The following is a 15,437-nucleotide window of genomic DNA, read 5'->3' on the forward strand; positions in this document are numbered from 1 at the left end:
ATGCAATCATGACACTGTGCTCCTCACCCTCTTATCCAAAGAATCAGCTTTTCCCGAGGGATTACCTTAGCCATCAGCACTTATAAGGGAGTAAACAGTGGCAGTCATGAGAAGCAGCCCTGAGGCCATCTCATAAATAACTTCACTTAAGGTTTTTGCACCTGACAGTGTTAAACAGATGCAGCAGTGGAGCTCAAAAGTATATTCCTAAGTTATTATGTATTGTATGGTATATGGCTGCCTACATAATTTCATCCTCTCCTCTAATGTGTGTCTTTTGGCACGCTCAGACTATTCTGGGTTGTATTCTTACTTGCAGGACTAAATTTAAAATATTCTTCTAATATAGTTTTATGTGATTCATCCATCACTGTCCAGAACTTTTGCATCTAGTAGATCTTGGTGAATGAGCAATTAGTGTATTCCTTTGAAACCCAAAGACAGCTTGATTCTTACTCCAATTTTTTCACCTTTACTTATATTTATGAGAGGTTTTGGGCTCCCTCTGGTGGTTTTTGAAAACCAGAAAGCTTAAACAGAATGTAAATCAAATAAACAATAGTTATGTGCATGAGAAGATCTTAAAATTTGCAGAAGAATGCTTGCCTAATTCCTTCTCTGCCTTTTACCACACTTCTTTTTGAGCTTGTTTTTTTTATAGAAGTCTTTTGCTATGGTGATTTATCTTGAGAGAGGAGAAAGGCATAGTGATATATCTGAGAGCAACAAAGTAGGTAAATTCAGCAAAGGGGCTGTGCTTTCATTAATGATGTCAAAAACAAAACCTACATGTGTCTGTTAGTTTTTCACCTCTTTCTCCTACTAGATCTTCAGCTTCTGCACTGGATTTGAAATTAGTCCACAGCTATTTACTATGGAAAAATAAGGTTAAATTATTTCATTCTTGATGGCTATTGTGAAAATTAGGTTTACCATAAATGGAAAGTCAGACCCCACTCTCAAATTTTTATTTTCTCAATTTAGCTTTTATGCTGGGAGGCTTAAAGGAAAACAAAAATAATAAAACATTGACCTCAACAAGAGGTTTCTCTTTCTCCCCAGGCTCAAATACATGGGTATGCCCCTTGCTGAAGAAAAGAGAACTTGTATAGAAATGTTCCATGTTAATGCACAGTTAATCACAAACATACAGAACACACAAGGTGACAACTGCTTCTGATCATGCTCTGCTTCTGCCAAAGTCAGTGCTGGTTTGCAAGCAGCCTGGCAGTGGGCTAGGATTTCAGTACAGGTGTATGCAGGGGGCTGTGGCCCAAAATCTGCAGCTGAGATGCTCAGGTGCTGGTTGTACATCTGCTGCATTAGTGCTGCAGGAGCATGAGGGCAGCCAGGTAACTGCTGGAGCACAGGAATGTCTCCAGGACAGTCCCCTCACCTTTTATTATCTTAACTTTTTTTTCTCTTTTTTTTTTTTTTTTGTTTTTTTTTGGTTTTTTTTTGTTTTTTTTTTTTTTTTTTTTTTTGTTTTGTTTTGTTTTTTTTTTCCCCTCCAGAGCAATTGTATGGTGGTCTTGACAGGAAAGCAGGAAAGTACCTTTGATATCCAGGAGTCCAGAGGTATTATGGTTATACTTCCTTTAGATTTTCCTGCCTTCCTGAATAGAAGAGCTCTTCTTCTCTCTTTTTTTTTTTTTTTCCCAATACTTGTAGGACAGGAAAGAAGGGATGAAGACATAGAATTAAGAAAGTTCTACCTGGGCAAAGGTGTGTGATTACAATACCTCCAAATTAGTGTAAATTTTTGGAGGACTAATATCATCCTTCTGTCCCATTTGATTAAAATTCAGGAAACAAATCAGTTGCATTAAAATAACATTACTTCCACCTTTTTTATTTTGATTGTATTAAGCAGACCTTACTGGATAATTTGGTCACTGGTCATAGGAAATTGCCATTTAACTTAATATTAGGGTCAAATTTGGAGTCAGAAGAAGGCTCCAAATCAGCCTGTGTCACGTAAAAGGGATGCGCAAAGCACTGGCCCCATGTCAAAAATGGAAATTTATCCCATTTTGTTCCATGGAACCAGGATTTTTACCCAAATGACTTAACTAAAGTTGCTGTTCAACTTTATGTATATAATTATATTCTGAAACCAGCTGGTAGATTCCATCAGGTGCTTCCCTTCTTCTCAGGGTGTTACAGGTGTTAGTTACCTATTACAATTAGGAAATGTGGTTTTGGGGTTTTTGTGTTGTTTTTTTTTTTTTATTTTAATTTTTTTTAATAATAACTTGTTCTACGTAAGGAATTTGTTCAGTGTTGAAAGTCTCTGTTCTGAGTGCCAGCAAAGGGCTCAGTCCTGCAAGTTCCCATCCAGCAAGGCACTTAGGCATGTCCTTAATCTCAAACATGGGTCTCAGCCCCAGGACTTCACCAAATAGAGGCTAAAGACCCTGCAGATGCGACCCCCAAGCCTCCTCTCCATTGGTCTTCTGCAGAGCTTCCATAGATTTGTTATAGTAATATGGTAAGAATTAAGCCAATGGCATTTAAGGTATTGTTATAAAAACACTGCACAAAGATAATACATGCTGTATCGTACAGTGTATCAGTTTTCAAACCAGGCAATGGAGTTTTCTGCAAGATTGAGCTCCTTTGTTTTTTCGTACAAAAGGGAACACTCTTGTAGCATCTTACGTGGTTTTGATTATAGCATTTGTGATTCTTTAAATATTTATTCTTCAGCAGTTAAGAAACTTGGTGAAGGGGAACTTTATAAACATTTATCGTGGATCGAGTGTTCATGTGGAAAAAAAAATGAGGCGCTTTCTCCTATAGGGAAGTACCTTTTCATAAAATCTGTGTCCTCTGTTCAGCAGAGCATCTTGTCCAGGACAATTATTGAGACTATATCCAGCCTTACACAGATATCCAAGTTTCTGTAAAAGTTGTCTAGACTCCCCAAAATGCATAAAGTCTGCCCTGAGTTGATGCCCGTTCCACATAGCTGCCCAGGGATCACTTCAGCAGTGTTAGATGTGCCATTTGGCACATGCACATTCACAGCATGCAGCTCTCAGAAGACAGGCGAGTAAACGCTCCCTTCAGCACCTGAAAGATTTATTTGCTTTGGGGTGATTGGCAGCAATGTCATGTAAAGCACCACAGGGCAAATTCCATTTGATTAAAAAATTATCACATATGACCAAACATTGTATCGTTATGTGTGAACACAAACACAAACTCCCCAAATTCCCTCCGCTTCCTCCCTTGCTCTGTTAATTTCTCTTTCATAGGCAACAGACACAATTACTGACTTTAAAATGAAAAGGTTCCAGGGTAGGGATGGTACTCAGAACTTAAAATACTATGTGGTGATTAAAACTTTTATACAGCCTATTTAAAACAGCTTCCCTGAGAAGAAGTGGAAAGTGCATCACTCAATGGACCCCAAGCAGTTTTCAGCAAATTCAATCCCACAGAACATTTCCTAGGGAGAGGCAGGGACTGGAAAGGGATGGTTTCTGCCTCCTACTGCAAATAATTATAATGGGTCTCTTTTCGTGGCCCGGTTTTTCCAAGCTCTGTCTGGGCAGATTTCCCAGTGACTTTAGTGCAATTAAAACTGTTAAAAAGACTTGCAGGATGGCTTCCAGTTCTCTGAGCACTGAAAGACAATGAAAACGGTGTGTACCTCACAAATAAATATGATCAACCACTAGAGGCACAGCCTGTGATTTAAGTGGGTGCCCGGGGTTAGGGCAGCACAGCTGGACACTGCTGGCTGCTTGCTGTGACATGGAATCATGCCTGCACTAGAATAATGGTGAAAACATACCTGCTGATATTAAGATGGATAAACAGAAAATCTAGGCCCCGCAGATCCCAGTGAAAAACCTGCTATCTCTTCCTCACTTCCACTGGCTTTTTTTTTTTTTTTTTGTGCTCCTGTGCCAGCCACCCTCTATAAAGACAGCAGACATAGAACATGGCTCTGGCTGAGGGGATGAGGGTCTCCTGTGATGCTGCAGTGCCACCCTCAGCTGACATTTGCAACATCAGTTGGAGAGAGTGAAATAGCAGGACACTTGTAGAAAGGTTGGCTGGGTTCTTTAGTTGGACTGGTCTTTGTCGTTAAGTTTCTCTGCTGTATTAATTTTGTTCTTGTTTTAGGCACTTGCTCTCAGGATGAAGGCCTGGCACAGCATCTTCTGTCATCAATGGGAGCCCTTCCTCTGACTTGCAGAAAGAGAGGTAGTGTCTTCATTTGTGATTCTCAGTTCTTTATTTTCTGAAGTTCATTGTCCAACTCAGTCTTTAGATACCTTCCAAGTACCACTTTGTCTACAAAGCAGTACTAAAGCAAAAGTGTTTGATTCCTGATACTGTGTGTATCTGCTTGATTGGGCAGTAATTCTGGATTCCAGGCAGGTTAATTCTAAAAGTGGCATCACACCACCTTGGTCGGTATCTTTTGCTGGGATTACTCCAAACAAGCTTGACCTGTTGAAATGTAATGTTTCTCATACTAGTTTCCCAAACTAGTGAGGCTGTTGCTATTTCAGGTGGCTTAAAAATATGTGCACAGTTTGTACTTTGAATGTTTAATAAGCTTAAAACATGAAATATATAATGCAGTTTGAACTTTCTAGTGTTATTTCATCACCAAAAAAGCAAAGTCTTGAGGTTCAGCAATTGCCTTTGTCAGAATGTAAATTCCAGCATGTAATACCCGGGCTGTATGTTTCAGGAAATCAGTATTAACCTATTAGTATGCAGTTTTCCTTGGAGAAGAGCCATCTTCACACTGAGCCTGTATTCCTGCTTCAAACCTTCCTGTCACTGTTCCGTATCCACGACCCAGCCTAAGGCTGCCTTTGACGGTTCTCCAGCCATTTCCTGCATACTGCACTAGCACTAATTGAAAATTTGGGTGGCCTTGCTTATTTATTTTCCTGGAATGTAGTGGGTTATATTTTCATGGCACTTTCTCAGCAGTGCAACGTTTCAATTTCAAAACCACTGCAATATGAGGAAAAGTAACCCCCAAAATTAAAAAAATAACAATAAAAAGCAGCATATCTTTGATTAATTTTTACAGTAGTTCTTTTGTAAAAATATATAATGGAAAAAGAATTCAATGTTGCTTTTGTCTATCAAGATCAGAGGGAAAAGAAGCAATTTAAATACATGTACAAGATGATCACATGCAGACACAATGAGGCATGAAACTTTAAATGTACAGATGCCATGGAAATGAAAAGATAATATAAAATGTGTTCTTTGCAAGTCTTGCAGAGTTCAATAGCTACATAATGTGTGTGGAGGGAAAGAGACAGAGCCCCCCTGCACTCTAGGAAAATTCCTACTATGTCTGGATGTGCCATTGGCACTAGCGTTGTGCTTTGCCTCCCCAGATTTCTGCAGGAATGTCATTCCACAGCAGACAGGGTTAGCATGTCACTGTTACCTCCTTTCTTGGAGATGAACATGCTTGGGCATGAGTACCTGTTGCAAATTTCAAGTTTTGATCAAAAAAATTCACTGATCCCTTGACAATATTTCAAGTCTACAGAATTATTTTCTCTTCATGCCTAATTGTTTTGGTTTATGGTGATTTTTACTGTGTGTGCAAAAATTAAAGGTTGGCATGATCCTGTTTGTTATTTTTTTTTCCTGATACATTAAGTGCAACTATTGAAGTCTTCTGGGAATTATGTTTTGTTCCCAGAATTCAGGCATAAGGAAACGTTTAACAATAAATATACAATTAAGGTGCTGATCTGTATCTGAGAAATTATTTGGAGGAAGGGTGAATGAAGATGGAATCTGGTTTTACCTACAGGCACACATCTTTAGAATTACCCAACTATTTAAATTTATAAATGTTCTAGAATTCAGATAAAACTGGATGATGAAAGGAAAAGAAATTTGAAAAAAACTAAACCTCTCTTCTATTTCTGAGTTTTCAAGATCCTCTTTTAGGGTTTTATCTATAACTCTGACATTTGGAGACCTTTTAGTCAAGCACCAAACATGTCTTCCAATTTAGTGAAGTAACAAAATAAGCAGGGTGGGGTTTTTTGTTTGGTTCATTTGTTGTGGGGTTTTATTTTGGGGTTTTGTTGTTTGTTCTTTTTTTTATTGTTGGGGGTTTGGGGACCCCTTGGTTTTTTAACAAAAGCCTTCTCAAATCAAAATGTCAGCCCAAGCATTCCTCCATATTATCATTTCCTTCTTTGAAAAGTCACGATATCCCCACTGGGGAACTTCAGATTTTAACTGGGCCTTTCCAGCCAGTTCTGAATCCTATTTCCAAACTCCCTTATGATACACTTCCCAGTGAGAAAAATTTTGTCAGTTAAAAAGTGCCCCAAGTTAAGGGTTGTGTAGCAATCGATCACAGTGTATCTTGCATACACATATTGTGCCTCGTTACAATTAACAGTGAGTTTTGTTTCAGCTGGATATTACAAATTCCCCGAGGTGAATGGCTGAGAGAACTGGGATTGTTCCGTCTGGAAAAAAGAAAGCTTCAGATCTAATTGCAGCCTTCCAGTACCTGAAGAGAACTTACAGGAAAGATGTGGCAACACTCTTTACAAGAGCATGTAGTGACAGGACAACAGGGAATGGGTTCAAATTAAAAGCTTTAGATTAGATATTAGGAAAAAATTCTTTACAGTAGGAGTGGTGAGGCACTGGAACAGGTTGCCCAGGGAAGCTGTGGATGCCCCATCCCTGGAAGTGTTCAAGGCCAGATTGGATGGAGCTCTGCGCAACCTGGTCTACTGGAAGATGTCCCTGGCCTTGGCAGGAGAGTTGAACCTAGGTGACTTTTAAGGTCCCTTCCAACCCTAATCATTCCATGATTCTATGAAGGGCAACACAAGTGAGTAATTGAGGACTTGGCTTTTTTATTTATAGCTGGTTAATTTTGCCTTGTAAATGAGAATAATCAATTGGGAAAGATGGGTTGAAATGGATGCTCCTCCAGTCTTGTCTCTCCTCCATGAGGGTTTCTCTACCTTGTTGAGGATACAGTCACACCATCAGCTTGGCTTTTGGCACAAATGAGACACAGCACAGAACAGGAGGGATCTTGTAGTGGGCATATGGGGCCAATTTAGAAGTGGGTTTGCTGCACACAGAGGCTGTATCTCTTACAGCACTGCACAATAACTAGTGATTGTCACATTCACAAATGACCGCTACTAACTTCTCTAATTCTGATTTTGTACTTTTTTTCTGCAAATGCCTTTAGAAAAAACACCAGGATTTCTGTCAGATCACAACTGATGCTGTCTTTCATTGCAGCTGATGGCTTTGGGATATAGACAAATGGAATGGAGACTATTCTAGCCAGTTTTCACATGCCAACCTTTTTTCTGTGGCTAGAAATACTTATATAATAATAAAAAAAAAACCTGTTTACTCCTGCTGCTTGCTCACAACTGAATCATGACACAGGTCCTAAGTGGGCAAATGTAATGATATCAGCATAGAAATCTAGCCAGTACATAGCAAGAGCAAACACAAGCCTGATGTCAAAACTTAAAAGATGCCCAGAGCTAAAAGGCACCATTATGAGTGTGCCTAGTACATCCTGTCTCTTAAGGAAAGACTGACTGTAGCTCCAGGAATAGAATTGTTCCTGGAGGTGCTTTAGCCACTTCTTAAGGGCTTCCAATGAACAAGGTTCGATGGATCCCCTAAACAATCTATACCAGTATTTCATTGTCTTCAGTGTTACAGTTTTTCCGAATGCCTTTGCTATAGTGTTTCCTATTCCTATTCATCCTGTCCCTCCCAGGCATGGAAAACTAACTCTTAGCCACTGCAGTGCAACTTTTATCCAGCTTTCAAAAGCAGTTGATTATTTCTCACAAATAGGATTTGGGCATGCAAAATACTATTACTGTTATTATCATTGCTCTTGTTATTATCATTATATCATAGTAATGTAGAAACAGGACAGAATATTAATTATAAATGTATTCAGATATTGACCATATTTTAGACTGTGTGTCTCAAAGAATAAAGCGAGTCAGGGTCTCAGGTATGAGCTAACCTGAATTAAGGCTAAGCCCAACAGGCCACTTAATGTGCATGCATAATTTAAGTATTTGAGTTCAGTACTTTTGGTAAAGTGAATAATAGACCTGAAAGTGTTTTCAAGTTAATGGGAACTCATAAGTGCTTTCTTGGATCACAGCCCAAGAGCTCAGCACATTGCAGGGCTAAATACAGATTTAACAGTCTAAATTTAGGCCTCTGTGTTTTAAAACATTGGCTAACATTCTTCTCAGAAATTTCTGTGGAAATTGCTGAAGATCTGAAGTCAAGGCCAAACACCCCTTAAACTTCTGTGTCTAAGAATAAATGTCACTAAGAAACACTAAAGACTAGAACTGTAGTTCATTAAAATTAAATATTGTCATGTGTTTAACAGGTTTCAGATGATTTAGTACCTTTGATCAGACACTTAAGGCACAGACCAATATTCACATTTTAATGTTAATTGCTTGTCTGAGATACTAAAATATTTTTTCTCTCTGAAAGGAACTTAATAATTATATCTGATTGATATAAAATGCAACCTTTTGCTAATAGCATAGTTGTGATACTAATCTTAATGTAAATTATCTAAAAAGTTAAGTTTTGAAAAATCAATTATACTTGGCTCAGTTGTGTAGTTTATCTATCTACTTTTTTACCATTCTTATCCCCTTTTTCTGAGCCCTATTTTGAAATTTTCCTTTTATTTTTCACCCTAAGAGACTTAGAGATCAGTTGGTTAGGAGAAACAAAAGAGGAAAGAAGAGAGACACAGATAAGGAGAATTATGGAGAAAGAAAAAAAAAACAACAAGAAGGTATTTAGTAATAAATGGAACCTTTATTTGTAATATTAAATACAAGAATTCCTGTATCATTTCCTTTAAAATAAATACAGTTTTGCAGAGACACTGAATGGGGAAAATTAGGTAAACAAGTTGGTTCCATCAAAATGAGTCAAACTGATAATTAATTAATAGTTCTTTGTTACTCAAGTTGATTTTCCCTAGTCACATTAGGAAGTGTTGGCTGCTACTGGAGCAGAGATATGCTCCCTTCCAATGTAGTGGACCTGGGGTGCTCAGGCAACAATGAACGGTCCCATGGGTACAATTCAGTTCACAACAGTGGATCTGATCTCTGAGCTCACTCAACATGATTTCAGAAGTCTGAAAAAATATCTGATGAATAGCTTTTCCCTGCTTATTCCCAAAGTATGGAAATTAAAGCAGTTGTGCCAGAGTTCATTCTTGTGTAAAAGAGAATCTCACCTTGAATTTGAAAGACAAAACCACCAAACAGCCTTTGAAGTGGAATATTTTTTTCCCTTTGAGAAAGAAAAGGGGGAAAATTTTAAGTTGGTTTACATCTCAGCTTCTCCCCATCTATTTTTTTACAATACCCACAGTACAGAAAGGCTGGTCCCAAGAAGTATTTAAACTGATGCAACCTAGTAGTGACACCTTTGACAGAGCTGTGGTATACAGCGTTCAGTATTTTTAGCTGCACAAAGTAATTTAGTCATTTGTTTCTTTGGTGCTGTTTAGAGAAACAATGCCTCTGGGTCAGTAGTGCACAGATTCCTTGGATAAGTCTTGAAAGGGAAGAATTAGGGTGATGTTAGCCAAGAAAGTAAAAGAAAGAGAATTTTGTGTACTGTTGGAAACGGTTGAAAGTGCAAAGACTATATTTTTTGTTTGATGTGGAAAAAGTGACTGCGCGTGTTCTGGAAGAAAACTCAAAATATTGTGTGCATTAATTTATATGTTGTTTCTCTTGAAGCATACCAGAAATCATCTGGGAGAAAACACTGATCAGTAAGTTGTTTCTTTCTCTCTCGCCTTTCAGTGAAGATAAATATATTTCACTTCATAATGAAAGTTTCTGGCTTAAGCTCCCAGATAATAGCCAAATGCTGGCAAGGTCAAAGAATTTATTTCTGTACCTATGTATTAAATAAAGAAATAGAGCCATAAGATTTAAGTAAATCAGTTTCTGGATGCTGGTTTGACAGCTCAGATCCAGGTGATTTTAAGTTTAGGAGAAAGCAGAAAGCAGCTGGTCTTGGGAGCAAAATATAATCCAGGAAATCTGCTTGGAAATTGAAATATCTGTATGATTTTTTTCTAAAATATCTGGAAACTTCTAGAAACCAACCTCCACAGGGATGTTACATTGATGGTTCAAGGCAATAAAGGGAAGTGGGACCAATGAGGTGAAGAAAGGTTGTGCAGTGATTACAGATTTGTTAGAGCAGTCGAGGATGTGCTGGGCTTCTTGGCTCTGCTCCTGGTTCTACTGCCATGGCTTTGGCAGGCTATTGATCTCCAGTTCAGAAGACACGATATGGTCATGGAAGCAGCCCTCTTAATTTCAAACAGGCTTTAGGTTATGTACACACAGGAAAATAGGAGAAGATGGTGAGTTATAAATCAGATAGGTTCCGTTTTTGGCAATTGTGAAGCAAACCATCTGTATTCATTACAAGATGGACAAATAATGATGACCATGGATTTGTCAATAACAAATCCTATTAAACCAATAAGAGCTCCTTTTAAAATAAGGTAATTGGTGTTACACAAAGGAGAGAAGTATTAAAAAGTCATATATCTTCATTTTCGTAAAGCTGTAGACAATGTTTCTTGTGAATAAGCAAAGACAATATGGTCCAAATTGAAAACTCCATGGTGCAAAAAAATGCAAGACTATTTCTGAGCAAGAGTTAGCAAAATGGGGTCATTATCAAAAGGAGAGATGTATTGAAAGAGGTTTCTCAAGGGTCTATTCTGTATCTGATACTCCTTATAAAGCATCCAAAGAATGGAGTAGAGACTAAGCTTGATATATTTGAAGAGGACATGAAAAAGAGAGCAAATAAAAGAATGTTAGAGAACAGAATTAGAACTCAGAGGTAATTTGACAAAGTGGTTATGAGGGGTTTTTTTTAAGAAAAACACAAAAGATGGTATTCAATAGGTGCAATAGACATAGCATCATCAGTTCCCCAGATACAGGATGGGGAAAAGTAAACAGGATTACAGTTGCCTGGAAAAAATGTAGAGTGAATCACAGGCTAAGCACGAGTCACCACTGTTGCGCTGTTGTAAAAAGGAAAATGCCATACAAATGGGCTAGAAACAGGAAAACAGCCTGCAAAATAGACAAAGCAATTATTTTGCTCTGCTACCCCATGGTACAGGTTAAATTTTAGTGGTTTGGGGTAGTTTTTTTTTTCCAAGTTTTTCACCTGAATCATGCTTGGCTTGGGGAATTGTGCTTCCAGAATGACATTGGGTGTCTGCAGAGGAGTGCAGGGGAGTTCAAGCTTGATTACCAGTCCAGACATTAAATATCAGGATATTAATGGGACTGTTTGGAATAATGAGGCAAAGAAGATACAGGGCCTTTAAATATGGAAAAGACAGCTACAGGGAGGAAGCAAGGAGTCTGTTCTCCAGGCCAGCAAAGACAGACCTTTCACTAATGGGCTGAAATTGCAGTAGGGGACATATTTAGAACATACATTAGAAAAAAAGACCTCTAGTGATAAGGGTAGAGAAACACTGGGAAAAATTGCCTGAGGAGATGGCAAAAGCACCATACTGGGAGCCTTTAAGAACAAGATTGAAAAAACAGTTATGTTACAACAAAAGAGTAGTTGATCGTGTCTTGGGGCATGGAAAATAACTGGAAAGGGGGATTTCTTAAGGTCATTTTCAACCTTATGCTTCTTAGCATTTTCCTGTTCCTCAGATTTCCCTGGTTATAATATTCACCTCCCAAATTTAAAAAAGAGTAGGAGAAGGTCTGGTTTGGATGTTCGCATGTCAAAAAAAATTTAGGCGATAGCTGTAAGCTTGAAGGCATTCAGCAAGCAGTTCTGGAAAGGCACTTATACAGTGCAGAATCAAAGTTAATCCATACCGTTTGTTAAGAGAAGGTGAAGGAGTAAATCTGCTGCATTTCACAAACATCTTCAAAAGGAAGATATTTCCGTTAACAAGAAGCAGGCTTTCAATGGACAGATGCTGCAGCTAGATGAATTTACCTTTTTAAACAACATTTATATTTCTATCACGTTTTTTTTACACATTAAGGTAGTGTGGTACATGTTAGCATAACCACTGAGAAATCTTCAAAAGTGCAATGATGGATTGGCCATTTCTCCAAAATAAATAAATAAAAAACTTTATTCTTTGAAATAAAATGAAGATGCCTCTTTAAAAAAACCAGCTACAGAAAGACCTTGGTGTGGGAATGGCTGGAGGAAATTCTACAGCTTTCAATATTCAGGTTAGACAAGATGATCATAATAATCTCTCTGGCTTTCAGATCTGTTTACCCAACTTTGTAGAGAGATGTAATGTTTACAGATCACTGTCAAATCTGCATAAATGGATTAGAAAAAGGCATGAATGAGCAATTACTCTTGTGACCTCTATGAGGTATAACACTTACTATTTACCAGGTCATTACATTACAAATTGTCACTTCTTTCCTCAGTTTTAACTGCATAGATTAATCTCTTTAACAGCATCTGGAGTTCCATAGAGTAATATATTTATATTAGCAACATTATATATGACAGCAAATATATACTATATATTATGGTATATACATCATAAGTTATATATATATGACAGATATATATAAATATATTTTTAACCACACTAGTTTTTTTCCTTTTGTTTCAAAGAGATATGCGGGGTGGTGTTTCTTTTCTCCAGAGGGTCACATCTGCAGGCAGTCACTGTCAGCTTTGTTCTGGTGTCATTGAAGGGGTAGGTGATGGTCACTAAACATCAGCTGGGGAAACCACCCACAGCAGATTCAACAAAGTGCACCACACAGGAAGTTCTGCGTTGACAGTATTATCCAGGGCCCTATAGATCATAAGATTCCTGGATGCTGCTTGTGGAAATAGGAGGATTTGCCTGCGTGGATGCCAGTGAAGAAAGTACACATGCCCTTTATAAGGCTTCTGCTCTTGCAGAGTTTAGCCTGGTTGTGCTGTTATGACAAATTCCCAAGGACCACGATCTGCATAAAAATACTGCTGAGAAGCCTTTTAGAAACAGCAGCTTAAAATCTCTAAAGGCTAGGTGATATTTTCACAAGCAAAAGATCTGTCAGCTTGTCCTCACTTGGGGGGTTAACACTGGGGAGGTTGACACTTTTCAAGTTCAGGTTCCCTCTTCTTAATGATTCACCTATTTAGGGTCTTTTCACTTACAACAGAGGTGAATATTCAACCAAATCTGTAACCGAACTGCAGTTTGGCACTGAAATTTATCACTTGAACTAAATCTAAACACATGGTTGTTTATTACAAAACCTTCTGGGTATACAGTTCCTTTTATGGACTCCCACAAAAGTCAGTGGGCTTTTTGGGCACAGGTATCCCCTGTCAGAAGGCACTGGGCTGGGACCCAGGTATGCAGTGTGCTGGGTGGGACCTTCTGAATCCACCAAACCCCTCAAAGACTGGTTTTCTTTGGCACATCTGATGACAGGCGTTCAATAAGAAAATTCAAACAAGCTGTCACGGAGGAAAAACATAATTTTGAAGTGGGTGGCAAATGGTTGCACCTTTTTTTAATCTGATGCTAATTTTACCTTTCTTGGAGAACCAAAGTCCTCATTTTCTGCATTGGATCTCAGCAAAAAACTGCAGTTACTAGTTACAACTTTGGAAATAATTATAGAAAAGACAGGTATCATCTGTTTTTGTTTTTCCCCGGAAAGATACTGTGTAATGTTTTACAGTGAAGAGGGAAGAGTCAGAAGAGTATTGCTTATTCACGGTATCTCATATTCCAGTCTACTAATTTAACCTGAGCAGCTTTAACCTAGAAAAAAAAGTTAGAAAATTTGTGAGGTTTGGCCATAATGCTTTTTATGGTGCTTTAAGGTTTTATGCAAGGTCATTTGCTATCCCATTAGTGTCCTGCTTTGGGCTGGATTGGCACAACTGAGGAATGGATTCTTCCTTTCTGTTTGGTTTTTTTCTTTCTTTCATTGGTTTTCCTCTCCTTCCCAGTAAGCTTTTGTCTGAATGTGGCTTTTGCAATCAAATACTGAAGAATAGCAACAAAAAGTGAAAAAGGGGATCTCCTGAGTCTTTCCATAAGGAAAAGAACTTATGTTCAGAATCCCCCCAGGCAGCCAGTCGGTTTGAAAAGAAACATTTTTACTGGTTTATCACGAAAGGAGGATGGATTTATGTCACCTGGGGCTGACAGCACTGCTTGAGTATTTGTGCCTGGGCTTGTGCCCCCCGCCCATCCTTCTGCACCTCTCCTCACAGAATCACAGAATGGTTGGGGCTGGAAGGGACCTCTGGAGACCACCCAGTCCAACCCCCCAGCCAAGGCAGGGTCACCTGGTGCAGGTGACACAGGAACGTGTCCAGGTGAATTTGGAAAGTCTCCAGAGAGGGAGACTCCATGACCTCCCTGGGCAGCCTCCCTCACACCTCAGGCTGGGAGTCCCAACACTGCTGCTGGGTGAGTTTCTGCCAGTAGGCACAGTGCTCGGGTGTGGCTTTGTTATCACTGATTACTGTTGTTCACAGAATCTGCCGAGCTGGACGGCACCCACAAGGATGACAGAGTACAGCTCCTGGCCCTGCACAGCACCGTCTTCAGAGTCACACCATGTGCCTGAGAGCACTGTCCAAACGCTTCTTGAGCTCTCTCAGGCTTGATGCTGTGACCACTGCCCTGGGGAGCCTGTTCCAGTGCCCAGTCACCCTCTGGGTGAAGAACATTTTCTTGATCTCCAACCTAAACCTCCCCTGGCACAACTTCAGGCCGTTCCCTTGGGTCCTGTCGTTGTTGTCCTTGCCATAGTCAAGACTTATAATTAAGTTTGCATTTTTTTTCCCTTGCTCCTCATCCACGGGAGAACCAACTCCTATTTTCCCCGGAGGCCTTCAGGACACCCCGCCCAACGTTGGGGGTGAGGGAGGGGAAGGGGCGGGGTCACCGCGATGGGCGTGGCCTGTCCGGAGGGGCGTGGCTTCCACTGGGGCGCGGCTCGGGGCACGGCGGCCGCCCCCGCCCGCCTCCGTGGCTCGGCGCTCCCTCGATGTGCTCGGGCGGCGGCTGGCGGCGCCTGCCGGCGGCGGGCGCGGGGCGCTGCCGGGAGCGGGGCGGCCGCAGGTGCCGGATGCGAGCGGCGGCGGGCGGTGAGTGACCGGCCCCGGCCCCCGCCCCGGCCCCTGTCGGGCGCTGCGGGGCAGCTCCGGCCCCTTCCCTTCTCCCTCCCTCCCGCCTCCCCGGGGCGGAGGCCGTCCCCCTCCCTTCGGCCTCCCCCCGCCTTCCGCTCCCCGGGCGGGGTCGGGCGTCGCGTCCCCGCCCCGGCCCCGTGGGGACGGAGCTGTCGGCGATGGCTCTCGAGGCTCAGGGGGCGTCG

At 40.4% G+C, this 15,437-nt stretch overlaps 1 protein-coding gene and 1 long non-coding RNA gene across 2 annotated transcripts in view; both read left to right on the plus strand.

The window, feature by feature from the left end:
• Nucleotides 1-1,513: 1,513 nt before the first annotated feature.
• On the plus strand, nt 1,514-12,963 carry LOC137478477 (uncharacterized). The gene is made up of 4 exons (XR_011001601.1): nt 1,514-1,578; nt 4,138-4,218; nt 9,804-9,838; nt 12,718-12,963. It is a non-coding gene; the product is annotated as an uncharacterized lncRNA (long non-coding RNA).
• Nucleotides 12,964-15,086: 2,123 nt separating this feature from the next.
• The window catches only part of EXOC2 (exocyst complex component 2), a 127,130-nt gene continuing 126,779 nt past the window's right edge, over nt 15,087-15,437 (plus strand). The window contains exon 1 of the mRNA XM_068198379.1: nt 15,087-15,210. The gene's annotated coding sequence lies outside the window, so the exon portion shown is untranslated. The remainder of the gene's footprint in view (nt 15,211-15,437) is intronic.

Source organism: Anomalospiza imberbis, chromosome 1 (genome assembly GCF_031753505.1).
Source record: "Anomalospiza imberbis isolate Cuckoo-Finch-1a 21T00152 chromosome 1, ASM3175350v1, whole genome shotgun sequence".
Classification (NCBI taxonomy): domain Eukaryota; kingdom Metazoa; phylum Chordata; class Aves; order Passeriformes; family Viduidae; genus Anomalospiza; species Anomalospiza imberbis.